The 27,741-nt window shown below is 56.3% G+C and overlaps 1 protein-coding gene across 2 annotated transcripts in view; it reads right to left on the bottom strand.

Annotated features, from left to right (window-relative positions):
• Positions 1-8,300, bottom strand: part of SULF1 (sulfatase 1) — a 58,425-nt gene extending 50,125 nt beyond the window's left edge. For both annotated transcript variants that reach the window (XM_068162535.1, XM_068162534.1), the window contains exons 1-2: positions 7,487-8,300; positions 6,283-6,405 (exon numbers count right to left, since the gene is read on the bottom strand). The gene's annotated coding sequence lies outside the window, so the exon portion shown is untranslated. The remainder of the gene's footprint in view (positions 1-6,282; positions 6,406-7,486) is intronic.
• Positions 8,301-27,741: the final 19,441 nt, after the last annotated feature.

Here is a 27,741-nt window from a genome sequence, read left to right as displayed (position 1 = left end):
GTGGCACAGCTCTGCTGAAGAGGGAGGCAAGGGCTGCTGGGTCGGTTGGAGCACTGCCTGCACTCTGGTCTCTGCTCTGATCTGTCAGACTAATGAGTGTCCTTATCAGGAAGGGAGAACCAGCCAGTTCCTGGAGTAAAATACACCCAGGAGAGTGAAAGCCAAGTTAAAGAGCTGGGATACACCCTGGGGATGGGTGGGAGCTGTTGTGGGAGGAACCTCAGCAACATCCAGACGAGGAGGGGCAGCAAGGAGCAGAGCCCTCACTGCTCACAGCAGTGTGGCAGCTGGGGAGCGCAGCATCCTCCTGAGGACACAGATCCTGCCTCCTCTGACACTCCTGCAGAGACTGAGGAAGCATCTTGGAGCCAGCACAGCAGGGACCCTCCTCACCAGCCCAGGGAGTTCTGTCTCACATGGTGCACGGGGGAGCAGGCAAGGAAGGTGCTCAGGCAGGGGTGGAAGATGTGGCAGAAGCAATGCACTCAATGCTCAGAGATGGCACCCACAGAATTCCTGACATCTGCTCCCAAAGCCAGGAGAGGAGGTGCTCGGGAGGAAGGCACTGACCACACAAACCTGCTCCTGAGGCTGCCTCATCCCTGGCATAAGGACTGCCCAAACCCTCACTAGCAGCTAGAGGCAAGAGGGAGGGAGGCTTGGCACCTCAGCATCATTGCCACTTCTGCCTGAAATCCCAGACTAACAACTTTGCTCCAGGAAAGATGGATGCCCAGCACCAGGAGAGTAAACATGAGCCAGGGAGAGCCTTGCTGGTTAAGCTGGAGAGATATTTCCCACTTAACCTTCAACAAGGAAGAGGTCAGGAAAGGGCAATGTGTTTAAGGAGGGCAGGGGATGGAAGAGAGCAAAACTTCCCATGAAAAACAGCCAGCTCACATTCCTTTGGCTTTCATTAAGGCTACTCCACATCACTCCACACTTTCATTTACAGCAGTTTCCTGACAGCACTGAACACATTGAACAGCTTAGAGTAGGAAAAGCAAAAGATAAAAGCAGAGATGGAAACAGTTTGTGTGCTGTGTAACAACAGGGGGGATGTGAAGGACGCACAAGGAACTGCCAGCAAAGGAAGAGCAGCCCCAGCCCTTGCCAGTGTCCAACACCTGGTGCCCCAGAGAACCCTGCACCCCAGGTACCTCCATGTGCCTGGGCAGCTCCCAGCCCACCTCTGGCTCCAAAGTCAATGACTTTTGTTTCTCATGAGGCTTCTAAAGTTTTCCTCCAGCACTACAAAAAGAAGCTCTCCACCTCTGTCATTTCCAGGCTGCTGGAGCTCCTCTTTGGCACTGCCACCTCCCCATGTCCATCACAGCAGCTGCAGGGGGTCCTGGACAGCAGAGTGTGGGACATGGCAAATGCCCTGGAGATGCCTGACTGAGCAGTGCCACGCTCAGGATTTCTCCTGGAAGGAAAGCTCAGAGCTCTGAGCAGCTGGATGGGTCACTAGAGGAAGCACTCAGACACCACAGAGCTGGAGAGAATGGATCAAACCTGCTCTGCTCAGCACTGCCAGGCCATACCTAGAACTCCAGGCCCAGGTTTTGTCCCTGTCATGCAAAGAAGCTGTGGGCAGGCTGGAGAGAGTCCAGAGAAGGTCCACAAAGGTGATGCAAGAGCTGGGAAGATGCCATGTAAGCAAAGGCTGAGGCTTGTCCAGCCTCAAGAGGGCTGAGGGGAGACCTCCCCACCCTATTCCAGTATCTAAAGGGTGACTGCAAAAAAAAGGAAGGGGGAGGACTCCTTTCTGTGAGGAGCTGTGTGGGAAGGACAAGGGGTAGTGGGGACAAGCTACCTCTGAGGAGACTCCAGCTGGACACCAGAGAAGCTTTATCCAGTGAGAACCAGCAGCCCTTGGAATGATCTCCCCAGGGCAGTGAGGGAGTCCCCAGCACCGGGCACTGAGATTCTGCAGGCCAGGGCGCTGGGAGATCTTGCCTAGGCTGGGCTTTGGCCAGGAGAGCTTGGAGCAGATGATTCCTGATGGCTCCCCCCGGGTTTCTGGAGCTGCATGCAGGTCAACCTCCTCAGCAAGCAGGAGGATTAGGTTAAAATAAACCAGAGAGGGGAGAGATTTGAACTTCTCACGTTAGATCTTGCCTCCAGCCCTCGAAGCTTCACGAAGGAGGCTGAATATCATGAGACCACTGATAAAAGTCAGGGGAGTTGGCAGTTCTGCAGACATTTATGGGCTTGGTAACACATTTTTCTGGGTTTAAGTGAAACCAGAGCAAGCAGTGCACATGCTAGAATAATGAACATCTTGGCACATGGCAATTACAATGCTGGAGCAGCTCACTGTGCTGCTTTTATGGAGGCTTGGGAGAAAAACAATCCCTGTTAGCTCCCTGTTACATTTATTCTCCACAGCTCCAGTGCCAAAAGCTTTCCCATCTCCTCTGAGGGCTTTCCAAACAGAGTTCCCCTCCTGTGAAGAGCCACAAAAATACAGCTGCTGTGGAGCAGCTCCTTCCCTAGCTGGCAGGGGTTAGAGTCACATCACAGAGCAGTGGCAGCACCCAGGGCCACAGCTGCACTCAGGCAGCACCAGCAGAGGCTCTGCTCTCAGAACATCAAATTATTGACTTCTGGTGTTTTGCCTCCATGCAGAAGCTCCAAGAGATATTTTGTGGATAACCCAGCACTGATCTTCTGAACACTCTGGACTTCCACAGCATGGTGCCCCTGGAGGGCCTCCAGGGATGGTGGTGGCTGTCACCCCAGCCTGGGATAACGCTGCGGGGAGAGAAGGGTTTTGTCTGGAGCCGCAGCAGCCTCAGCAGCTTTGCAGGGAGCTGCATGAGCTACAGGGCAGGGCTGCAGCAGCTGCAGCTGGAAGTGATTTCTTCTTCTACTCTGAAGCAAAATTCCAAGGAAGTTGTGGCAAAACCTTGGGTGAAAAGGTTCAGCTCCTACAAAAATGTGCCACTGTGACCAAGCCAGCAGTGATGGGGAGGGCTGCAAAGAGCTGCAGGATTAAGAGCAGGCAGAGTGGCAAAGGCTTACCAAACCCTGGCTGTGTCTCCTCCAAGTGGGAATCGGAGTCCTGGGCAATCCTTGATCCCAGACCTGCTGTGTGCAATGCAGGCACCAGAAGGTGAAATAAGTATCTCTGCTCAGAGAGTAAGGCTTAAGACTGCAGAAGTTAAAGAGGGATTTGTCTCACCACGAAACAACAGACCTGGAGCTTGAACAAGCAATAGCAAAGCAAAGACCTCTCAGAAGGAAGCTACTGACAGAGCTGCAAAGGCCCTGCTCTGGCAGTTCACACAGTGCTGCCCTGTGTTCTGAGGTGATACCAATGACAGCCTGGAGTCCTTCCACTCCCGAGTGTCCCCTGCAAGCACTGAGCATTTGCAGCTTGGTGGGGTCAGCAGGAGCTGCTGTGTTCTGCTCATGTGTGAGCTGGGGCTGGAGTGAGGAAAGGGAAAGACAAAGAGAGGGATGTGGGGAATACTCCATTGCTGGTCCAGCAGAGGGATCATGTAGGACTTGTTAAAGGAGAAGCAGGTGGACTTGCTGCCACTGCTGGGGCACAGCCAAGGGGATGGTGCCACCTCCCGCTCCTGTCCCCATACCTGTGGCCATGGAGGTCTACAGGTAACCTCAGGACAGCTGCAGCTCCACGGGCTCCTCACTGTGCACTTCCAGCCCCCCTGCCCCATCTGCAGCCCCCTCACAGCAGCTCCACCTGTGGTGGAGGTGTTGGGAGCACCTAGTCTGAGGAACGCCACTGCTGGGTGACCCTGGTGCCACGTGTGTCACGTAGCCCTGCTGAGCTGCACCGCTCAGTGCCTCCTCTTTCAGCATCCTCAAAACCTCCCAGGACAGCAGTTAAAATTTAAACAGGGGCTGTGCAGCCAGGCTCTGATCCCATTATCAGTGCCCTGGATGGGATTACGAGGAGGGCAGGAAGGGTGGACATTTTTCAGGGCAGATCTGGTATCAGCAGCAGGAGTGGCCACTAATTGGATTCTTTGTGCCACCGCAGAGCTGTCACGGGACCCCCGGGCTCTGCTGAGCGCTGCGGCTCTCCAGGCACTCAGAAAGGAGCTCTCTCAATTGTTATCCCTCAGCCTGCCCTCCCACTCCAGCACAAATCCCCAGAGCCTTTCTAAAGCTGAGGAAATCGTGGAGCCCATGGCTCCCATGGCATCTGCACAAGCGTCCAGGAGGAGCCTGGGCTCAGACCCCTGCAGGAGCACAGAGCGCTGGGTGCAGCCTGCCAGCCAGAGCTGGGTGCCGAGCTGCAGGCCCTCAGAAGTGTCTGCCCCAAGTGATGCAGGCGGAACAGGAGCTGCAAAGCCTCCACAACGGTTTTTGTCCACAGCTGTCCCACCCCAGCTGAGTGAGGGGTTTGTAAGGGCTTGCACACGGAAGGCACAGCCCCAGCATCACCACACTGCTGCTGTCCCTTTCTGCTCAGCCCCTGACTGCACCGGGGGCTGCCAGCAGGATTGCCACAGTGATTCTCACACCGGTGCTTGCCATCCATAGGCTACCTCTGGATTCCCAAGTGCCTTCCCTGCCAGTGGCCTCTCTCTCTGCTTTTGGAGATGCATTTACACACCCTTTGCACACTCACCAAAGGTTTGGCCTTTTCCAATGGGAAATCACCCCAATCATAACCAGTGTGTTTTTCCCCCTCAGAAAAGGAGACAACAACCACTGCAAGGCCACGGGGCCAGGCAGGCAGCAGAAACTGGAGCTGCAGATGACGGTGGAACAAGCTCACCCACCTCGATTATAAAGTGCTAAGAGGAGGAAGCCCCTGACAAGCAATAAAATGACACATAATTAAGACAATTCAGGGCAGGACACAATTCTGGCTGGAAAACATTCCCCTGGGCTCTGTCTCACTGCTGGGAGCAGCGAGGGGGGAAAAGAAAAGTGCCAGTTTGAAAGCAACCCCACGAAGCCCCCCGGTGTCCCACTAGTCCTCACAGCCAGGGCAAAAGCAGCCCCCCAGGTTCAGTGCAGCAGGACTCCCTCCCCTCGCACAGACATGCCTGGTATGTTCAGCATTCCCCAGCAAGCACAGATGAATCAGCCATAACAAAAATGTGCTCCAGCTCTCAGGCAGCAGCTCCTGGACCTTTTTGTTCCTCTGGAATTTGTTACCTTGAGCGCCTTGCGGAGCTCCTGAGCTTGCACCGCTCTCAGATCTCTCTCCTCAGATTATTTCTGTCTCACTGTGAGGAACATCTCTGGGAGCTCTGAGCACTTTTACAGCTGCCAGGATGCTAATGGGAACTTCATGTGTGTACCCAGCACAAGTGCTCTCAGAAAGAAAGCCCACCCCACAACCCAGCCAATGTCAAAGGGAGGTATGTAGGAGTCACCATAAATATGTCTTTGAATGTTTACCATCTGGAGCAGTGGATTACGTTTGGACAAGGAGCTGGACTGCCCCGTGGGCATTGTCTTTTGAGCAGCCCCATCATTACACAGGAAGGAGAAGCATGATTTGCTGTCCCCAGTTTCTCAGCGAGATTCTCTGGCAGTGCTGGAGAAACTCGTTCCCCCCAGTAGGACAATAACAAGCTGGGCATGTGCAGCTAGGAAGGCACTGTCTGAAAGAGAGGGCTCCTTACAGGTCAGCTGCTCTGTGATCTGCTGATACCCATGGAGAGGGATGGGGCTCAGCTGGGCTGTGACAGCAGCTGTGCAAGTCCCGGTGCAGCACCTCAGCCTCGCTGGGGGACTCAGGCCCCATGCACCAGAGCTGCCCACTGGGCTTCCCCCAGGACTCGCTGGGGAGCACAAAGGTGAGAAACCCACTGGACAAGGCCTTAACACAGAGTCATGGTGAGGGCTTCCTTTGGCTCTGGGTTCATTTCTAAGCTTGTGAAAGTTTCCACTGCTTTTTGCAATGAGGAGGAGTGAAAGGAGAGGAAGAAAGAAAAATCAAACGAGTCAAATCCATCCCCACACCTCCTGGGAGGGTCACACCATCACAGTGGGGTTTAGCTAATTCCCTGGTTCACATTGCTCTGAGGCACTTCTGAAGACAGGTTCCTACTGAGCAGAGTCTGGAAATGCAAGCTAAGAACAACCTGCAGAGGGGCCCAACAGCCTGCTCAGAAACAAAGAAGTAAACCCCCCCAAAAAAAGGTTTTGGGGCAGAGCTGTGTGTGCAGCCTGCAGCAGGGGGGTGTGGGCACCTCAGGCAGCTGAATGCTGCAGAGCCTCTTGCTCAGCCCCTCAGCAACTCCCACTGCAGCACACAGCCCACCCAGCACGACCGAGGGAGGCTCTCACCTGCCAGTGGTGAGGACAGGGTGAGACTCCCTTCACAAGCAGCAGGCAGTAACTCATGAGCTCCACAGGTGTGAGCGAGTTAGTGTGAAGAGCTGGTAGTGTGAAAGAGACGAATCTGTTACCCTGCACGGGAAGAGGTGACATCCAATCATGCAAATTCCTCATGGAATGAGAGGAAAGACCCCGTCCTCTGGCCTCCCCGTGCAGGACACTGCGAGCAACACCGCGAGAGAGAACCTCCTCATGCCGGCTTAAGCCATCCCGCAGTAATTAGTGATAACATTTCTGACTTCCCAGTTCATTTGCTGGGCTTCCCACGCTCCAGACATCAATGAACTTAACGGAATTAAATGGGGATGATAGCAGAGCACTTCCAGCGCTGATCCCACCCCTCCCTTCCTCCTCCAACACTCCTCTTTTGCTTGCTTCTAATTAACACTTCAGGTCTCCGGGCTGGAATCTGTAGCTGCAGCGAGGCTTTAATGCTCCATTAGAGTGATGCTGCTCTGCCTTGTAAAACTTTCCCAAACAGCTCCAAGAAGAAATCCCATCCATCTGCTCCGCTGCAGCTGCGGGAGCAGCCTCACACCCTGCCCAGCCTTTCCCTCATTTTCTCCTCAATGGAAGCCCATGTGGCAGCCAAACCTTCTCCACACCAACCCCCAGCCTCCCGGCCAGGACTCTCTGAAGGAGTCTTCCAAACTTTACAGACAAGCACTCTCCGAAAGCTTTGCTTCTCCTCAGCTGAGCCCCGGCCCCGGCCCGGCTGCACTGCACCCTCAGGCACCTCCCAGCACCTCGGGAAGGCTCTGAAAGCCCCGGGAAGGCTCCGCCGCGTTCCTCCCCGTTCCCACCCGTGCCGTTTCCGCGGATCCGGGGGCACACTAAGGCTTCAGCCGCGGACCCCGCACCGGGACCGGCAGCGGCGGGCTCCACGCACACGCGTGTGCGGGAAGGGAGCGGGGGAAGCCCCGCAGAGCCCAGGGGCTTGTCCTCTCTGCACCCCAAAAGCGTGAGCCCGGCCGCGCTGGGGGTGTCATGCCGTGGGCATCGGCCCCCGCTCTTATCTGTCAGCCGGACAATGGCAGCATTGATAAGGCAGGAGCGACTGGCTCTGACAAGGGTGCTGTGCCAGCATGCCCCCCAAAACCGGGAAGGAGAAGGGAAAAGAGGGAGACAGAGGCTTGAGGAGCCTTCGCTTTACCTGAACAAAGTGCGGGGCTTATTTCTGCGGCTGGAAGCGATCCCTCGCTGCTCTCCCCGGCGCTGGGCAGCTCTTGTTGCGCTCTCCGGGGCAGACCTCACACAGCTCCGGCCCCCTGACCTCACTCGCTAACCCCAACCATCTGCTGGGACACGACCACCAGCTCCGGAGCCCCCCGGAGCCTCAGCCCGGGCTGCCCAGTCCCCGCCGGCTGCCGAGCGCTGGAGCAGAGAGTGGGGCTGGGACTGCCGGGCTGGGAGCTCCTCAGCCGAGTAACCTGAGATTGGGAGCTATTGGGAAAGAAAAAAAGGAGCGGGAGGGGGAGGTGCCAGCGGGAAGGTGGAGGGGGTGGGTCAGTGGGGTGGCCACTTGTGTTCTGCTCACCACTGCCTGTGCTCCCCGGGGACCGCGGGGACCCCCGCGCAGCGGGATGCGCAGGAGCAGCAGAGCAACGCCAAAATCTGGGGGTACGGCGGGGGCTGTCGGGGGCAATCTCCCCCCAGAGAGAGAGCAAAGATGCGCTTTGAGAGCCCCACCAAGACTAAGCAGGAGCCACCCCCGTCGCGATGGGACATCCGCATCCTGGGATCCCCGCCCGAAGCTGCCTCCAGCCTTCCCGGGGCGTCGGGCTGGGAAGGAAACACCGAGGCGAGGGCGGGTGTGGAATCCAAAGGGTAAAGCTTTCGATTCCTGCACAGAGATCTGCAAAGCCCTTCCGAGGAGTCTGCGCTCGGGAAGGGATGGAAATGCTGTGCCCGGGGGCTCGCTTCCCCCTGCTCCCGCAGTGAGAGCTGCGGACACCGCGTCCGGGCACGGGCTCCCTCGCAGCGGACTCGGCACCAGTCCCGTTCCAGCACCCCCACACCAGATCCCCTCTGCAGGGTGCCCCCAGCCCGTTGCTTTGCCACCGCCCCCGCCTCGGACTCTCCTGCGGGAAGCAGCCCTGGCGCTGGACCTTTGCTGCTCGTCCTTTCCCCGATCCCAGGATCCCACCCAGGACCCACCCAGGCTTGGGCTGGGGGCTTCGGGCAGCACCTGGCAGGTCTGGGTTGCGTCTGGTCCGTGCTTCGGTTTCCCTCGGTCACACAGCGAGTGTTGTCACACCTTGCTCCCTCCTGGGGACACTGCCACGAAAAACGCACTACTACGCCGGAGATGTCGGGGAAGGGAGAGAAGAGACACAGAGGAGCTGTTAGACGCCAAAGAAACAGCTCTTTGCCTTCCCCTCCCTGTAACAGAGGGACATGGAAGAGCCACTGCCCATCTCAGAGGCTTTAGCTCATCACCACGAGCCTGACTCCACGCTCGCCTCAAATCCATTTGCCATTCACACTGATGTGAGGTTTCCTCTGAACCCAGGGGGAGGAACAGTTCGGGCACTGAAAGTGCCTCTGGAGGTGTTAACACCCAGCTCCAAGACAGGTTTGCAGTAGTGAAAAGCATCACACAAGATCAGAGAATGGTAGGGGTTGGAAGGCACCTCAGGAGATCCTGGAGTCCAGCCCCCCTGCCGAAGCAGGAGCACCTGGAGCAGGTCGCACAGGGACACCCCCAGGGGGGATTTGAAAGTCTCCAGAGATGGAGACTCCACCACCTCTCTGGGCAGCCTGTGCCAGTGCTCTGTCACCCTTCAATCACAGCAGTTCCTCCTCATGTTCAGATGGAGCTTCTGACATTCCAGTCTGTGCCTGTCACCCCTTGTCCTGCCCCTGGGCACCACTGAACAAATCCTGGCCCCGTCCTCCTGCCTCCCGCCCAGTGAGTATCGACTGGCATTGATCAGGTCCCCCTCAGCCTGCTCTTCTACAGACTGAACAGCCCCAATTCTCTCAGCCAGCCCCCTCAGCATCTTTGTAGCCCTTTGCTGTACTCTTTCCAGCCAATCCCTGTCCTGCTTGAACTGGGGAGCCCAGAACTGGCTACAGTATTCCAGATGTGTCCTCACCAGGGCAGAGTAGAGAGGAAGACTCTGCCCAGCTCTGAGAGCCACAGGAAAGCCCTGAAAGGCTGCTCTGGCTCGCCTAGCCTGTGGTACCCTGCACCAGGCTGCTGTGAATCAGCAGTGGCAAAGCAAGTACTTGGTAAGAAACGAGGTGAGAGAGCTGTGGTTTGTGCCCAGATAGCTGCTGTCAGAGCTGACCCTGGGGAAGGAGAGAAAACAAATGAAGAAACTGAAGTCAGAAAGCTGCATTTGCTGAAACCCTTCCCCAGAGTGCTGACACAGGGACTGCTGCAGCCTTCAGAGCTGAAGCTGCTTCCCCAGGTGCTGGGGTTCACAACACTGCTCCCCAAGCTGCTAGTTCATGACAGACAGGCAACTAAATATCCCCAGCAATCAACACATGGTGAGGTGAGGATGCCTCTGCTGCCCCTGCAAGGTCCTTAGCGTGCCAGTTATGTGTTCAGGGCAAGGGTTTGGGTTGAGTTTTGTGGTCTGCAGGCAGGCTGGACAACCTTACACACCCAGAAAGCCCTGGGGACACCCTGAGACCCATCTGCATTCTCTTTAGCTCTGCTTCTTTCCAGGGCTGTATTAAGAATATCTACTGGTCAGAGGCATGGAACAGCAGCCAGCCCCCAGGCTGTGCCTTGTCCCCCTGTGTGCTGACTGCCTGAAACATGGCTCACAGCAGCTCTCTTTGGCACTGGTCTCAGAAGGCACAAGCTCAACAAGGTTCCATCTCTAGGTGCTTCCAGCCACCATGACTGACAGCTAGGTGCAGCACAACTGTTCCATGCTGCGTGGATGCTTACACAGCCCTGGGGGCCACATCCCTGTATAAATACACACAAGGAAGACCCTGAGTGCCCACAGGGGGCACAGGCCCAGCTCTGCTGCGGTTTTGTGCCTCTGCTGACACCTGTCAAGTCACCAGAGTGCCAAACTGACACTGCTGCAGGACCCCTAGTTGCAGGCTCTGTGCACAGACACATGCACACACTTAGCTCCAAAGGCTCCTCAGGCACTCAGAACAACAGACTTCCATCTCCCACACCAGCCCTCAAGCATGGCCAGGTTTGCACCTAGAAGCCACTGCTGCTGGATCCACTACCCTCCTGATGATAGCCAGGGTCAGCTTGCTCTGACAGCTTCTAACAGACTCTGCTGCTGCCTCTCCGCTGACCAGACTGCCATCTGCAAAGCCTTTAGGTTTGAGGGGCTGCAAGGCTGCACTGGGAGAGCTGCACCTGAAGCACTGTTGGAATAATGCATCGTGAGCCAGGTGCCCAGGCTGGCTCCAAACCATGGTCTCCTGCTGAGGTCAGGCTGACCCTGCTCAGATGAGACCCATGCACAGTGAATGATGCCTGGCAGCAGCAGCTCAGGACAGTCCTGGCAAGCAGGATTAGCTGTGGGTAGTTGTAGTATCAGGCAACAGTCACTGCTGCTTTGCTCCCACAGGAAATGTATCCCTGGCTTATTAGCTCTGATTGGTTTCCATGGCAGCCAGCAGCATCCTCCAGCCAGGGCACCAAGCTCCACTCTGGGGTGCCCAGGCTCTGCTCAGCACCTTGCCCCAGCACAGGCCCCTGCAGGCACATGCACACACTCACACAGGTGAGACACACCTGCCCTTCTGCTCCAGAGCCTCACACACTGCTCAGCTCCAGCACTTCCAGATCTTGGAAGTGATTAAAGACCACTTTTGATGGCTTCTGCAGCAGCCTCAGCCTCTCCCTGCTGCCAAAAATGAATATAATTGGCTCCCCCCCCCCCCCCCCAAATTATTACAAGTCTTCCCTGGATTCAATTAGTTTTAAAGAGTTTATATAGGAATAGGAGAGATTCTAGAACATGGCTATAAATCCACAGACAAGCTCGGCCTGACTCCAGCCTCAGACGCACACACAGCGGGGCAGGCTGAGCTTGGGTGATACATTGATGAGGTGTAATAAAGAAAAGCCTCTGAAACCCCACGTGGCACAGAGAAGAAAGTGCCAGCAAATGGTTCTCCCTCGAGATCCCAGGAAGCAGCAGCTCCACAGAAGCACAGGAAGAGAAGTTGCTTCCCATGGAGCCCAGCAAACGCTTGGGACTCCTTGCTGTGGGACCCAGCAGAGGGAGAAGCTGACATCAATTGGATGCATTCAAGTGTTTGGGCAAGTTCATGGAATCCAAAATCAGTCTGCTCACAGCAGTTAGGTAAAACACAGAACTGCTGCTGCAGGGAGCCCCTGAACTGCCTGGAGAGGGCCCTGGGCGAGTGTCATTCTGTGGCTGTCCTCCTTGCACCCTACCCCAAGCATCCACCCTTTCCCAGTGCCTAAGCCCAGCACAGCCATGGGGCAGTGTGGGACAGATGTTCTTTCTTCCCCAAAGAATGCAGCCATTGGCAGCTCTTGGGCCACATCAAGGGCAGCAGAGGAGAGGTGAATTCCTTCTAAGAACTTCAGCCAAGAGTTTTAAAGGCTGGCTCACAGCTCCACGTTCAAGAGCCCAAGTGAAAACGGCCTGATCAAAGGTGTTGAGCATCCAGCAGCTCGTTTTATTGCTCTCCACAGGTAGGCATTCCATGGTCAGGCATGGGAAGTGTGGGTGCTAAAAGCCAGGCTAGGTTCTATGCAAACCCCTGCCCTGCAGTCACCTATGCTCCACAGACACCTGGGCTCTCAGGAGCCTTCCCTGGCAGCCCTGCACATCCCCCCTGCTGAAAGCTCACACCTAGGGCCAAGCAAAATTCATGGCCTGAGCATTCCTTCCCCTGGCTCTCAGCTGGATTCCCAGAGTGGCATCTTGGAGAGCTTTGAGAGGCACAGTTAAAGATCAGCTCCTGCTTCTACAAGCTGCCCAGAGGAGGAAGAAGCCAGGTGATTGCTCTGTGTGAACATGAGGCAATGTGCAAAGCCTGCTGAGACATTCACTGAGCTGTAGAGTGCAAGCACAGGGAAATGCAAGGCTCTGGATCCTGGAAGCCTGGGTGCTGGCTCAGGTGTCCCAGAACAGTGTCCACAGCTCCTGGGTTATGCTTTTGGGCACACACATGCACTCTGACAGTCCACAGAGGTGCTGGGGACAAAAGGACTGCTTCAGACATGCTCTCAGGGCACAGCTGCAGGCTCAGGGCTGTCGTGGGGTGGAAGGGTTCAGCCTCTGCCACTCTTTAAAGGAAGCTTTCCTCTCTCCTCCACCTCCCCTGCCAGGGAATCAGATGGTATGGAAGTGACACCCAACCTCAATTTCTCTCAGGCCTGCAGTGCTAAACCTCTGGCCCTGAGGGGCAGCTGGGACAGAGGGTAGGGTGAAGGTGAGACAGAAGGAAGTTCATAAAAGAAGTTGATAATTGGCTCGATTCATCACAGGGCTTCACAGTTTGTCAGGCTGCTGTCATCACCACCACTTGCCTCCAGAAGAAGATTAATGGTTGCAATCATCAGTCCCAAACCCAGGTTGTTTCACTTCCATCCCCTCCCAAAATACTCCTCCTCAGCTGCTGCTTGTCTAGAGGTAGCAGCTCCCTTATTAGTGGCTGCACAGTAATTGAGTAAACTGAGAAGCAAGCAAGGCCACTGCAACGATGGGCAAAGACCAGTTCCTTCCCCTAGCAGGAGGGCTGCTGGTTGGACCACAGAGGATGGAAAAGGCCTCCAAGATCACCCAGTCCAAGCAGCCATTTCTCACAGCTGTTTATTTCTTTTTAGTATCCCAAAATAAAATAAGAATGAATAACCCCCAACCCTCCAAACAGCCTCATATTTGTCCTGTCATGCTCAGGGGAGAGGAAACAAAGCCAGCAGAAGGGTTTTTTTTCCAAGCTTGAGCCTAATTTGAACCATTTAGTGCAGTGAGAAGCTGTGGTGCTTCCCTTCTCAGCTGCCAGTTGGCCAAGAGTTCCAGCCCCAGCCCAGTAAACAAGAGCTGAGCAAGGCTGGGAAGAGCAAGGCACCACCAGGCAGGCAGGGGAACAGAGCTCAGCAGTCAGCAGAAGGCTCCCCATGCTCAGCAGCACTGAGGAGAGAGCATGCATGGACTCTAGAAGGCTTCAGAGTGTGAGAACCCAGCCAGCCCTGTGCTCTCAGAACTTCTGCTGACTTCACGTTGTTGGACAGAGTTCAACTTCATTACTGAAGAAATTTGAGGTAAACCATCCAATACTTAGCAAAAAACCTGAAAAAGTGCCAGCAATGGAGAGGCCAAACTGTCTGACAGCTTCTAGTGCTCACTGGCAGCAAACTGATGGCCAGTGGTCATCTGAGCCCCTCCCTCTCACACAGCTCTCATCCTTCCCCTGACTCCAAAGCTTCAGCCTGGAACAGCTGCGGTGAGAAGAGCAAAGGACTTGAAAGCCTCCTGGGCTAAAGCCACCCGGGCTGGCCCAGCTCTGCTCTGAAGGCTCAGGCTCTGGGGGTGCCTCTAACACTGCACAGAGTCAAGGTACCACTTGCCTAAAACAACAGCCCTGGCCCTGCCGTGGCTGGGGCCGGAGCGTGGGAATGGCCAGAGCCTAACGCTCGGGTTCAGCTTTTCCTGGAAAGCCAAGGAAGCAGCAGCCCCTGCAGCCCTTTTATTTTTGTAACAGCAGAGCATCAGCAAATCCCACACCCCTTGAGGCAAAGAGCTCATTTAACCCCTTTGTGATCTTACCTTGGGCAGCAGGAGGAGGATCTCCGGGAGCAGAAGGAGCAGAAGCGCTGCAGGAGCAGCTGCACGGCGCCAGGTGGACAGCTGAAGGCACAGCAGTGGATGTGCTGAGTCTTGGTCATCTCCCACGGCATCCTCCCACCCACGCTGAGCAGGTGTGGTCTGCACCACTGGGGGGTGAGGTGGATGGGAACTGGAGGAAGGAAAGAAGTCAGAGAGTTGTGGCCAGTGGGACAGAGCCTAGCTGGGGGCCTGTGCCTAGTGGAGTCCTTCAGGGGTTGGCACTGGGACCAGGACTATGCAATACATTCACCAGTGCCCCGGGGGAGGCTCTGTGTCCCTAGAGCCATCAGTCAGTAGATGGTGGCTGGAAAGCTTTTCCAGTCTGGCTGGAGCTGGTGTGAGCTCCAGAGCTGGCTTTTAAGCTCAGCAAGAAAGGATTGGGTGAATGCCAGGGGAGCTGAAGGGGCTGAGGGCATTCAAGCTGGGCAGCAAGGAGCTGGAGAGCCTTCAAAGAAGGGGAATGGTTTTGGAGGAGCCAGTGAGAGGTTTGGGGGGAATAGGTGCAGGACAGGGGTGCCAGCAGGGCTGGATGCATTCCAGGAGGTTTCCACAAAAGATAGAGTCTGAAGAAAACCTCTGGGGTGCAGATCCTCCAGCTGGGGCACTTCTGAGAAGAGAGGATCCTGGCAGGGGCAAAACAGCAGCCTGGCTGGAGAGGTGTTTGCTGCTCCTGCTGCCCACCATGGGCAGCCCTTCAGCTCTGCTCTTCTCTCTGCCCAAGCCAAGCCTTCCACAGCAGCAAAAGGAAGCTCCCAGCACAGTCCCATCTGCTGTCCTTAGGCTGACACTTACCTCAAGCCTCCTCTCATGGCAGATCTGATGATTATTTACTCTGGGTGGTAATTTAGGGCATTGAATCCTGTCCAAGCCTGTGTCAGTGAGGCTGGCTTGGGGCTGCAGCAGGAAGCTGCACTATTTGCCTGGCTGCTTTATTCTGGTTTTGTTTTAATTCCATGTTGGGAAGAAGACTTTTCCCTCTGCCTTCCTTCTGGTGGGGAGGTGGCACCTGGTCAGTTAGGATCAAGGCAAAGCCATGCTTCCTCCTGCAGGTCCCAGGGAATGTGGAATGGTTTTGTAGCTGGCTCCTTCTCCTCCCAAGGCTCTATCACGCTTCTAAAAAAAGGACAGAAATGCCATTTTGCAACCAGTTTGGAAATGTGTTTTCATTCCACACTTTAATAAATTCAAGACCTTTCTAACACTTCCCTCAAGCTGAGTGCTGCCAGAGGGTCCCTTGGACAAACCAGAGCCTGCAGAGGAGCTGCAGTCAGGGCTGTGGTCTGCCATGGGGTCCTGCACCCAGCTCCACCAGCAGCTTGGAGCTGGACTCCAGCTGCAGACGGTGCAGCTTCAGAGGGCAGGTTCACATCCAGCAGAAACCACTGGAAGCCACAATCCATCCTCTTCCCTGGCTCTGCTCCCCCAGCCCTTGCTCCTGCTGACTCCTTTACACAAACATGAGCTGACCACTTCCTCTCTGTTTGCAAATGGCTGCATTTCAGTCAGCTTGAGTCAGACCATAAAGCTCTGGAAGTCAGAGGATCACGGAGTCGTTTTGCTTGGAGGAGACCTTCAGGCTCATCAAATCCAAATGCTAATGCTGACACAAGGAAAGGCAGAGACCTCCAGCCAAGGGAGAGGAGGAAGAAAACATCTCTCTTCCAGAGACAGTCTGATCTTAAATGAGCTTAAGCTGATCTTAAAAGCCAGCTCTGGAGCTCACACCAGCTCCAGACAGACTGCTGGAGAAGTTTTACAGCCAGCATCTGCTGAGTGATGGCTCTGGGGCCACAGGGCTCTGCCAGTGGACACTTGTCCTGCTGCAGGAGGTGAGTCCTCACAAGGCAGTCAGCAGAAAACACAGGTCCTGGGCACTGGCCTAAGTGATATTTAAGCCCAAGTCATCAACCATAAAGAAGCTTAAAGTGGAGCTGATTTCCCTGTAGTGGGACTGAGCCTAGGGTGCCTCTGCATAGTGGCTGAAGACAGCCTGGCACAGACACTGCACAGACAGCCTTGGCTTGTGCTGCAGATGCCTTCTGCCCCAGGAAGCCCTGCTGAAGTCCTCTGCTTTGGATCTCAAGGGGGTCAAGGTGGTATTCTCCAGAGTACAGATGTTTCAAAGCTGCTGTAAGGGGCTTCAGACCTGCCCTAAGCTGGCTACACCAACCATGTGCTGTCAGGGCTTTGCCTCCCAGGTGGCAAAATGGCCTCGGTGAACTTTCTGAGAAGAGAGATGAGATAAGATGAGATGAAATGAGATGAGATGAGATGATCTCTGACCACACCATCCCTAACTGCACTGAGGATCTTCCTCTTCAGCTGAGCATCTCTGAGCAAAAGCAGAAAGCTTTTGACCTGTGTTTAGCAGCTGGCAGCCTGACCTGGGCTCTGACAGCCTGGCCCTGCGGTGGCACCCAGCAGCCAGATCACTTCCCCAACACCAGCCATGCTCAGCCTCTGCAGGGCAGCCCCTCAGCACACGAGGCAGAGCTGAGCTGCAGGGGAGCAGGACCCCAGCCCTAGGCGGTGATGGGAGAGCTGTGCCACAGTGCTGCTGAGGACAGCCCCACAAACCACACATGCAGGTCATGAGGAAGAGATAATGCATCAGAAATGGTAATTACTAGGTGATCAATAGCAACGAACTATTCATCTGCTGCCTGCAGCTCCTGGTCCCAGCCTGCCTCGTGTGCCGCTGCCAAAGCCCCACGCGTGCCAGCCCTGGGGCTTGCCGACCCTTCTCGAGCAGCCTGAGCCCAAGACCTGCTCTGCTGCCTTGTGATCCCCTCTCCCTGCAGCAAATGCAGCAGAGGCGTTTGATCACCCAGCGACAGGAATCGCTGCCACCTCATCGGTCATGCTGAACAATAAACCTTTCCTCTCGCGGTGAGTCACTTATTAGAACACAATCAACCTTTCTGCTTGCGGTGAGCTCCTCAGTGCGGCCCGGGCTGGCCATTTGGACGGGGACAGCGCCGTTTCCTGCGGGCTTTTGCCCCGAAATTAGCAGAAGCTAAGGCAGGCTGCCTTAACTCTTTCTTATGCTAAGCAGCCCTTGTTGGTTTAGCAGGACAAAAGCTCTGCTCGCAAGCGCAAATGCGTGTGAGGAGCCGGAGCCCATCGGTGCCTTTCCTGCTCAGTGACTTGCTCGGGTGCGAGTTTCCAAATACAGATTTAATTGCAGGCACTTGCATCAATTACAATATCAAAGGAGTTATGAAAACAGAAGGTGCCCACACAATGGCCGCTCCCCAGCCTGTCGGGAAACAGACCGACCAGTTCTAATGATCAGCGCTTCAAAGCGGCTCCGGATTAGCAGCGGAGCAGACCGGAGATTTTAATTGAAGACTCGGGCTGGATCCATTGTGTCCCTCCAGCCCGGCCTGCTCCCCTGCCCGGCCTTCCTCGGGACGGTTAACGAGGGAGTTTAACGGGGGGAGAGAGAAAGCCAGGAGATAAACTGGGTGGTGGTGCCCAGCTCCCAGCACCGCGGTGCCTGCGGTGCCTTGGGTGAGCTCATTTCCTGCACTTGCTCCCTGACGTAACAGCACTCAGCACCTGTAGGCACAACTCAGCCTTTCATTCCAACAGCCCAGACAGCCCTCACAGCCCCCTTGGAGCTGCAAATCACAGTTTCCAAGGAGAAATCTGACTCCTGTGGACCTGAAAGCCCTTTGTGACCCTGAGACTTCAACGTAGGTAATGAAAATTAGAAAGCAAATGCAGGAAGGTGCCTGAGCTGCTCTGCTCCACCCTGTGCCTGCAAGGGACCTGTCCCAGGGCCTGAGCTGCTCTGCTCCACTCTGTGCCTGCAAGGGACCTGTCCCAGGGCCTGAGCTGCTCTGCTCCACTCTGTGCCTGCAAGGGACCTGTCCCAGGGCCTGAGCTGCTCTGCTCCACCCTGTGCCTGCAAGGGACCTGTCCCAGGGCCTGAGCTGCTCTGCTCCACTCTGTGCCTGCAAGGGACCTGTCCCAGGGCCTGAGCTGCTCTGCTCCACTCTGTGCCTGCAAGGGACCTGTCCCAGGGCCTGAGCTGCTCTGCTCCACTCTGTGCCTGCAAGGGACCTGTCCCAGGGCCTGAGCTGCTCTGCTCCACTCTGTGCCTGCAAGGGACCTGTCCCAGGGCCTGAGCTGCTCTGCTCCACTCTGTGCCTGCAAGGGACCTGTCCCAGGGCCTGAGCTGCTCTGCTGCACTCTGTGCCTGCAAGGGACCTGTCCCAGGGCCTGAGCTGCTCTGCTGCACTCTGTGCCTGCAAGGGACCTGTCCCAGGGCCTGAGCTGCTCTGCTGCACTCTGTGCCTGCAAGGGACCTGTCCCAGGGCCTGAGCTGCTCTGCTCCACTCTGTGCCTGCAAGGGACCTGTCCCAGGGCCTGAGCTGCTCTGCTCCACTCTGTGCCTGCAAGGGACCTGTCCCAGGGCCTGAGCTGCTCTGCTGCACTCTGTGCCTGCAAGGGACCTGTCCCAGGGCCTGAGCTGCTCTGCTGCACTCTGTGCTTGCAAGGGACCTGTCCCAGGGCCTGAGCTGCTCTGCTGCACTCTGTGCTTGCAAGGGACCTGTCCCAGGGCCTGAGCTGCTCTGCTGCACTCTGTGCCTGCAAGGGACCTGTCCCAGGGCCTGAGCTGCTCTGCTCCACTCTGTGCCTGCAAGGGACCTGTCCCAGGGCCTGAGCTGCTCTGCTCCACTCTGTGCCTGCAAGGGACCTGTCCAAATGTTTTAGGAGAGAGAGAAAAAACCCTCTTGGAAAAACTGCTGCCTCCTCCTTTCTCTTGGCTGTTTGCTCTCCTAAATCTCCAGGCTGAGTTCTAGCAGTGGTTTAAATCATGGTGAATTTCTCCAGGGGGACCAAACATTTTAATCACACTGATGTGAGGAATGCCTGGTGATCCATCCACAGAGTGGTGGGAAATAGGAAGGAAAGTCTTCTAAGGCTCTTGGATGATTTGGAGTGCCAAGGACACCAGCAGAGGACACTGGGGGATGGGCAGTGCCAGGCAGAGGTAGCCAGGTGGCCAGCTCAGAGCCCAATGGCCACAGTGAGCCTTTGTCATCTCTCTCTATGGACAGACAAACAGCTCTGAGCATGGCTGTTGCTCCCAGGTCATGAGGGATGAGCCCTGCAGGAGGTGTGTGGCCACCTGCTCAGGCTCTGGGGGAAAGCCCTGGCACAGAAGAGCCACAGGATGAGTGCCCAGCTCGCGCCTTGCCAGCAGCAGTGCCTTTAACCCTGAGCACTGGGAGAGCTGGGCAGGAACAGGGGCAAGGAGGGTCACAAAGGAAAGAGCTCACTGGGAGAGGGGCACAGGGAAAACAGTTTGGGAAATACTGTGGCAGAAGCCTTCCTTCCCCCCTTCCCAACCCCTTCTAGTCCATTGTTGCCTCCCTGAACAAAAGCAGCCCCTGCAAAGACAAAGGCTTGGGAGCAAGCCCTGACATTTCCTCAGCTGCTCCCAGACCTCTCCTGGCTGAGCAGGTTTGCAGTTCCTGCACCACCGGGAGCTGGGACACCCAGCTCCTTTCCTGGTCTCTCAGAAAGCAACATCCTCTGCCTCCTCCCCAGCTTCCCAGTGCTCAGCACTGGTGGCCTGCCTGTCCCCATCATTGTCCTGGGGCTCCTCTTTTCCACAGCCCAGCCCTCGGTAACCTTTGCCCTTCCATTCGACCGCAGCCAGAATGCCAGCTTTAGAAAGCTGAGGCAGCAGAGGAGGGAAGGGTGGAGCTGGGCAGCCCAAGTGCTGCTCTCTCACCCTGCTTGTCACTGGGCTTTAGCTTCGGGAGTTACACTGAGGAAAGCTTTTCTGAAGGGCCCCAAGTGTCTGAAGGCTCAGGATCTGCCCCCCAGCACAGCCCCCTGCAAAACGCAGCCCCTGGTGAGTCTGAGGCACAGCAGAGCAGAGATTCCCCAGAACAGGGAAGGGACTTCACCTGCAGCCTGCTCCAGAGGCATCTTCTCACTCCTGGATCTCATGGAACGATCTTGCCATCCCCAGAGCAGCTCTCTGCTGGCACAGGAGAAGCTTCACCTTCCCTTTGGTCCCACCAGTGGAGCCATGTGGGAAGGGCTGGGAGCGGTGTCAGGAGGGCAGCGCTGGGATTGAAACTGGGGAGCAGGCAGGAGGAGGGCAGAGAAATCACCCCCACCCCCACCCCCCCATGATTGCTGTGCTTGGGTCGTTGAGGGACAGGCTCCAAAGAAGGAGGTCCTGTCCCTGTGAAGTGCCACAGGGTGGTTTAGTAGCAGCCACCCCTTGTCCTCAGCTACATCTCCCCAGCCTTCACTGCTGCAGCGGCTCTGGGGTGCTGCAGCACAGCACAGAGCCCCTGCACAGAGTCCCTGCTGCAGGCAGCTGCTGCTGCACACCGTGAAGCCTTCTGGAGGTCTGAGTCCAGCTCCATCCTTGCCCTGCTGCTAAATCACCACAGTGGCACCCAGACTTCCTTCCTTGCTGCCAGGTTTCTCCCACACCTACCCTGTCTGAAGCTTCCCAAGCCACTTGGCTTTGCTGGACCGACCCAGCCATCAGTCCCACCACCAACCCAGCTGCTGCAGCAACTTCATTTGAGCCTCATCCTTCCTGGGACAGCAAGCCCAACACTTCTTTAAAGCCACCCGGGGCAAAGGAGCTGTCTGAGCTGAGACACTGACTTCAAGGAGGCTTCTGCCTGCCTGTGCACAGCACAGCTCTTAGCTGCTGATCAGGGACTGCCTCTGGAATGGGTCTGGCACCTTGATGTTTTAAGGGAGTTAAAAGGAGATTCAGAGTCACTGCTCCAGCATTCAAAGCCCTCAGGAGCTCTCCGGTTAAGGTGCCATTTAATCAGGCATGGGCCACATACACCTTCAGGGCTATTGCTGGGGACATCCTGAAGCTTCACAGGCTGTGGCTGAAGCTGTTGGCCTGAGGTGTTCTGTGGTGCCAGCTGCCTTGGTGACATCTGAGGAGCTCTGCAGACAGGGAAGCAACAACAACAAAATGACAGCACCTGGATGCTCCCCAGCAGAGGACTACGGCAGCCTTGGGGTGCCAGCTGCGTGGCTAAAGGGGTTGGGGTACCACTGTGGCAGGACAGCTGCTGTGGGATGGAGAAGAGAAGCAGACTCTGATGGTTGTTTCCTGCTCAGGGGTGGACTGTTCACAGATGTTCCGTTCCCAAAGCCACTCCTCTCTTCCCAGCCACCCCAGTGTCCTCTGACTCCTCTTCCACTCACCTGCACACCTCCTCTGCGAGTCACATCCTGCTTGCCTCCAGAGCTGCAGCTTTCTGTGCAGCTTGGGTTGTTCCCTGCTCCTGTTCTCTGGCAAACAACGTGTTAAATCCACCACAAGCCTTTTTCCAGGTCAGTGAACCCTGAGTGATGTCAGGGGAGACCCTTCCCTCTCCTGCAGCCCTGGGGAGGTACGTGATGGCCCCAGCTGCCCCATCAGAGCTGGCTCAGGACGGAGCATGGGCAGTGTGCTGCAGCTTTTTGCAACTCTGCAGATTTCCTCAGCCAGTTGGAGATAGGCTTTCAGAAGGATGTCAAGGAACAATACATTTCTATCCTCTGCTGCCAAGTTTTTAGTCTCTTATTGGGAATATTCAATTTTGTGTGAATAATTGACCACCACAGGCAGAGCAGGGCTGGGTCTGCAGCCCCAGTGGCTATCACATTTCCCTAGCCCTGTGGCCAACGGGGCAGCAGAGCAGTTTGCAGGCTGCTCCTCTAAGGTTCAGGTGAGTGATGCAACCAGGAGGCTTTTCTCACACTCCCATGAAAGGAGCTGCAGGAGGCAATTTCTTCCTTCTTACCTCTGCCAGGTGGGGTTTGGTGTCTCAGCCGCAAGCAGCCCTGAAAAGTGCTTCTGTGGCTGCAGCTGCTGCAGGCTGCTGGGCTGGGAATGGTCTGCAACAACTCTTACCACCTTGCTACAGAAGCCACTCTTCCCTCTTCAGGGGGTGAGGATCTGAGCTAACTCCCTTGTGACAGGACCTGTGTGGCTGGGGCTTGAGTCTGCCCCTTTCCTCCTCCCTGCTCCCCACTGCCGCACACATCAGCTCCAGAAGGAGCCTGTGCTCTGCCCCACCACCACAGGCACTGCTGCAGCCATCCCTGCTTGGGCCGTGGCAGACAGGAGGAGGTTTGAACAAAGGCTTCTGCAATCCAGAGGAAGCTCTCAGCTGACCTGCTGCTGCTCTGCAGTGACACCACACCAGAGGCTGAGCAGCCTTTCCTTGGACCACCCAGGTGCCACCAGGATGCTCTCTGGTCACCTCATTTCCCCCTCCTTGCTTAGCCTTCCACCTGAGGCACAGCAAGAGCAGTGCCCACCAGGGAGAGGACAGCACTAGCTGTGGTGTCACCATCCCCAGGAGCTTTGGGCACAGCCCCAGGGAGCTCTCACAGCCAGGGAGTGGCCAGGCCATGCCCTCTGCACAGCGCAGTGCTCATGAAAGCCTTTGCACCTTGCAAACCACCACGGCTCTGTGCATGCCACATGAAATGCAGCTCTGGAGGCATTTAGAGAGCTTTAAAAAGTTTATTGGGACTTTTTTTGGGTGTTGCTCCACCTATAACTTTGGGCTTCCTTAATTAGTAAGGACCCAGGCTCAGGGGAGAAACAGCCTGGGAACTGCTGGCCCCACTGGGCGTGCAGCACTCCAGCTACGGGAGGCACTGCTGCCACACAGCTAAAGCCAGAGCCCCACATGCTGGGGCTGGAAAGGACCTCTGGAGATCATCACCTGCTCCAGCAGGGCACCCCCAGCAGCTTGCCCAGCAGCACAATGGCCAGGGGGGGCTGGAAGCTCTCCAGAGGAGACTCCACAGCCCCTCTGGGCAGCCTGCTCCAGGCCTCCAGCAGCCTCACACCGAAGAGGTTTTCCTCCTGTTTGGGTGGAACCTCCTGGGCTCCAGTTTTTGTGCCCACTGCCCCTTCTCCTGGGAGGCTCAACCTGCTCTTGTCAGAGAAGATTTCCCCCAGAAGAAAGCAGCTGGACATTGCAACTCAGCTGAAGCTGACAGGCAATCCCATGTCCTGGAGAAAGCAGGCTGTCCCCTCTCTGCAGAGGCTGGCTCCTGGCAGCCTGTCTGTCGGGCTTGTGCCTGAGCAGAGCCCTGCATCCTTCCAGAGGGAGCCAGGAGCCATGGCTGATGTCTGCAAGGGCCATGCAGTCCAACCACTCTGTAACTTCCCCAAGGCTGGGGCTAAACCCCCTCAGCACCACGTCCCTGCCTCTTTGACACAGGGGTGAGGATTCAGCTTGAGCCACCTGCCACACTCCAGTGGACACTTCAGCTGTGCCTCTGCTCCCCAACTTCATCACCACAGTGAGGACCCTGCCAGCAGTATTTTTCCAGCTGTGATTGGCCTGGAGGGAGGTTTGCTGTGTGAACCAGCAGAGAGAGCCTCCGTCAGGTGCTGTGATCATTGCTCCTTCCAGCCAAGGTCTCATTCATATGATAATCTGCCACTGCCTGCCCTTGCATCCCAACTGCTCCTTAATGCTGCATTGATCTCAGCTCCCATCGCTGGCCTGCTCCAGCAGTTCCCTTTCCTCCCTCCTCAGAGGAAGGCAAACTGCAGGCTCTGCTTCTTTCCCCCTCTTTTGCTAACTCTGTAGCCGTGGAATTGAATTCTCTGCAACTTGTTTTTGAAGCAGAACCTACACTTCTGGAGCCTGAATAAAATACACTCAACCTGCAGTCGATCCTGAAAGCCTCACAGGAGCCAAGATTCCTGCCTGGAGAAAGGGAATGGTTGCTGAAGAGGCTGAATGGTGGCAGTTTGCCTCTCCTTAAGGAGCACTGATTTGATTGCTTCACACAAAGGATGTCACTCCTCATAACACCTCAGCTGGAAAGAGCAGATGAGCTGTCAATAAAACAGGAGGAGAGGTGAGGGCAGGCTTTGTGACCAGCTTCTGTTCCAACCTACAGCAGCCAGCAGCAGATGCAGTCGCTGAGCTCCCCAAGCCCTGCGCTGCTCCCTGACCCTCCCCATCCCTCTCCCTCTGAACACAGAGCTGCAGGGCTGCTGCAAGTGTGGGAAAAGGCAGCCAGAGCTTGCAGCAGTCAGGAGAGTAAAGCAGAAGGGAAAACCTGCAGCAGCTCTTTGCAGGGGGAGAGGGGAGGGCTGTAGGTCAGCTAACAGCTAATGTAAACTGCAGGGTGGATTCCTTCCAGAGCTCAGCTTGTGCTTACATCAATCACACCAGAGCCAGCACCACACTGCAGCAGCAGCAGGGCAGAGCTGTGACAGGGGGAAGCAGCCCCCAGTGCTGGGCACACCAGGAACGGGGCAGGAAAAGCCTGTCTGGAGCAGCCAGGGGCTGAGTACCCAGGGAGCAGGGAGTCAGTGGTGAGCACTTTGTGATGGAGGTGACCACTCTCTGCCCCTTCTGAGCCCACCCCTTGCTCCTGCCACTGCAGCTGAAGGGACTCAGTGCCATGCCCACAACAGCTGCTCCCTGCCTTTGGGAGCTGTGGTCACCCTAAGAGAGGGCACAGCTCAGCTCTGGCCCCCAGTACCACCAGAACCCTCAGCTCTTGACTTCATGCTGCAGCCTTTCTGCTGCAAGGTCTCCAAGACACCTCCAGCTCCTGCCTCAGAGGCTGCCTGGGGCAGGGGGCAGGAGGTCCCCCCGGTGTCCTGCCTTTGCTCACAGTGGAGCCCTTCACTGGACTGTTCTGATGCTGTCTGCCCAACTCGCTGGGCAGCTCAGCTGGGCAGCTTGCTTGGCCCTGAGCACAGCAGAAGCCCAGCCCAGGCAGAGCTGGGAAGGAGCCAGGGCTGTGCCATCACCCAGCTCCCTGCTCTGCTGTCCAGCAGCACCGAAGCCCCGCAGGTGCTCCCTACCTCTTCCTCTTCAGCTGGTGGAGCTGAAACAACCGATCAGGAGAAAGGATCTGAGCTCTGATTAGCAGTCAGGGCCACGGCAAGGGGAAGCCAAGCTTCCAAAGGCCTCACCAGATGTTTCTCATTGCTGTGGCTGAGATCCAGAACCTTTTTTACATTCCTGTTTTCTTTCCTCAAAGTGAAATAAAAGCAGAGGTCATTCCAAAGCCTTTGTGTGTGTCTCTGTGTGTGAAGAAAGTGGACATGTGTAGAGAGAACCCAGCCCTCTAAGCAGGAAAAGCAAGCCAGAGATCCCACAGAGCAGGGCAAACAGCTCCTCAGCAGTGCAGACCTTTGGGAATGGAACCCTCGGAAGCAGCCACGGAAGAGGCACCAGAAGGCCTTTTGAAGTGAGAGTTCTCAATGAGGAAAGCAACTTCCCTGGCTGAGGGAAGGTGCAACAGCACCACAGAGCTCACAGAACCTTCCCAGGTAGCTCAGGAACCAGAGCAAACCCATCCCAACCAGAAAGGAAAACATGAACCAGGACACTGGGCTCCCAAACCAGCCACCAAAACATCAGCTGGTTACAGAGTGCTCCACCTGCCACGGCTCAAATCTAGGACAAAGACCCCAGAGGGGTCAGCATCCTGTAGTCCCTGCTCAGACCAAAGTCCTCTTAACGCTACAACTGCCCCAGGCCAGGGAAATGCCTGCATTGTGCGAGGGGAGCAGAGGGAAATGTTTGCTGTGACAACAGCCTGCTGTGAAAGGTGCCAGGCTGCCAGCCCCAGACAAGAGAGGGCAGCTCCAGCTGAGGCAGAAGTAGGACTTGCTTGTCCATCAGCCTGCCCTGACCTGAGGCCAGGACAAAGAGCCCAGGCTGCCTGCCTGCCCAGGAGCTCTCGTGGCCAGCCAGGGTGCTGGGCAGCGCCGGTGGCGGTGCTGGGCCGACACAGATGCAGTGCACAAGCACAGGGCTGTCTCCACTGCCAGCCCCCAGCCAGCCTCCTGCAGGCTCAGCTCCACAGCAGCCCAGGGGCAGCAGCAGGGGGGCAATGCCTTGCCAAGTGCAAGGGGGTCACGGAGCCGTCCCAGAGCTGCCTGCCCACGCTGCTTGGCATTCCACGTGTGTGCAGCAGCCTGTTGGTATGCCATGGGGACAAGATTCAGCCCTGGCATAAATCAATGGGACTCACAGCTATTGAGCACCAGCACTGCCAGGGCACTCAAAAGCGTCTTGAGACGGCGCAGGAATCAGTGATGGGAGGGAGGTGTGACAGAAGGGCAAGGCAGCAGAGCAGAAGGTGAGCAGGACTCTCTCTCCTTTCTGTTGCTCCTTCTCAGCAACTGGAACCTCACAGCCTGGGCTCTTTTTCCCTGCATCCAAAGTGTGATAAATTGAGGAACAGCCTGGGAACACTCAGAGCCTTTTAGGGATCAGTTACACCTGATGAGTAACAACCACTCAGGTCCACCCTGAGCAGGGTCCAGGGACCCCTGCTGAATCTCCATCTGCTCAGCACAATCAGCTGCAGGGGAATCTGCCTGCCAAACCTGCTGGAATGCAGAGTGCTGCAGCCAAGGCTGGCTCAGCCCAGCCCGTGCCACCTTCTGGACCCAGCCTCCTGCAGCCCCCAGCGACGCAGACCCAGACAGGCTCTGCTCCTGTGCTCCTCGGTGCACGTGGCTCCCAGCAGAGGCCACATGCCCTGGTCCCAGACATCTTTAGTCCTTCAAGCAGCCTGTGGCTCTGTGAAGCAGAATTAATTATCAGAGGTATGGAGCTACAGAGGAGAGCTCTCTGCTCTCCCCTTCCACCCAGGCAGCTGCACAGAGCACCTCTGAGACAAGATAGGAGGGAAGAGAAATCTGTGGCCTGTCTTGGGGTGAGCTTCTGCCAGGCACCCCTGGTTTCTGCACAAACAGAGAGAGATCAAGGCCCCCCAAGTCCAGAACAGCAGCTGCAAGCTCTGGGGTTCTCCCTGAAAGGGGCCCTGGGGCCATCCCCTGCCCACACCATGCAAGGTGTCCCATGAGGTATTTCCCACTCCTGCCCTGGGTGAGAAGCAACCCAGCTGAGAGTGGCTGGGACAGGCTTGAGAGCAAGCTGCTGCTCAACAAAAGGCATGAGGCAGATGCTGCTCCTGGCACCCTCCTCTCTCCAAGTGACCACACAGTGTGAGCCTGACCAGGCTGTCAGGTCCAAAGGACACCAAACACCAACCTGTGGGGATGAGCATCTGCAATGCTGATCTCTCTGCTCCTGCTGAAAACCAAAGCCAGCTGAATTTGCTGGGCATAATGGAGCTGAGTCTTTTCCTGCCCTGTCCTGGTGCTGAGCAATTCCACAGCCATTAAGAAATCAGGCACTGAGGCATTGCTCATTTCTCAGTTTCCCTCCTCAAAACTGGCACAGTTCTTACAGCTCAGCTCCACCCCTGAGCAACAGAAACAGCTGGGGAGACCTTTCCCATCCTAAAAAGGAGAGAATGGCCCAAGGAGCAAACTCCTGACATGAAAGAGTGGTTTCATTTCCCACCTAGTACTGTGGTGGTTCTAATCCACACAGAGCTTCTGGCACAGGCAGCCCAGCTGATCAGCAAAGCCAGCTGAAGAGCTTCATCTGAGTGGTGAGAATAAAGGAAACTCTGCATTCCTACCCTGGCACCTTAAGGGCACTGCTCACTTCAGTCCAAGAGGGGAGGTGGTGGAGTCCCCATCCCTGGAGGCGTCTCCAGGCTGTGCAGATGTGGTGCCTGGGGCTAGGGCACAGCTGTGGACTTGCCTGAG

This window comes from Melanerpes formicivorus, unplaced genomic scaffold, assembly GCF_026170545.1.
Source record: "Melanerpes formicivorus ecotype bairdi unplaced genomic scaffold, bMelFor1.0.p_v2 SCAF_65, whole genome shotgun sequence".
Taxonomy (NCBI): domain Eukaryota; kingdom Metazoa; phylum Chordata; class Aves; order Piciformes; family Picidae; genus Melanerpes; species Melanerpes formicivorus.
The sequence above is the reverse complement of the archived record's forward strand: the minus strand, read 5'-3'. Positions and strand labels throughout refer to the sequence as shown.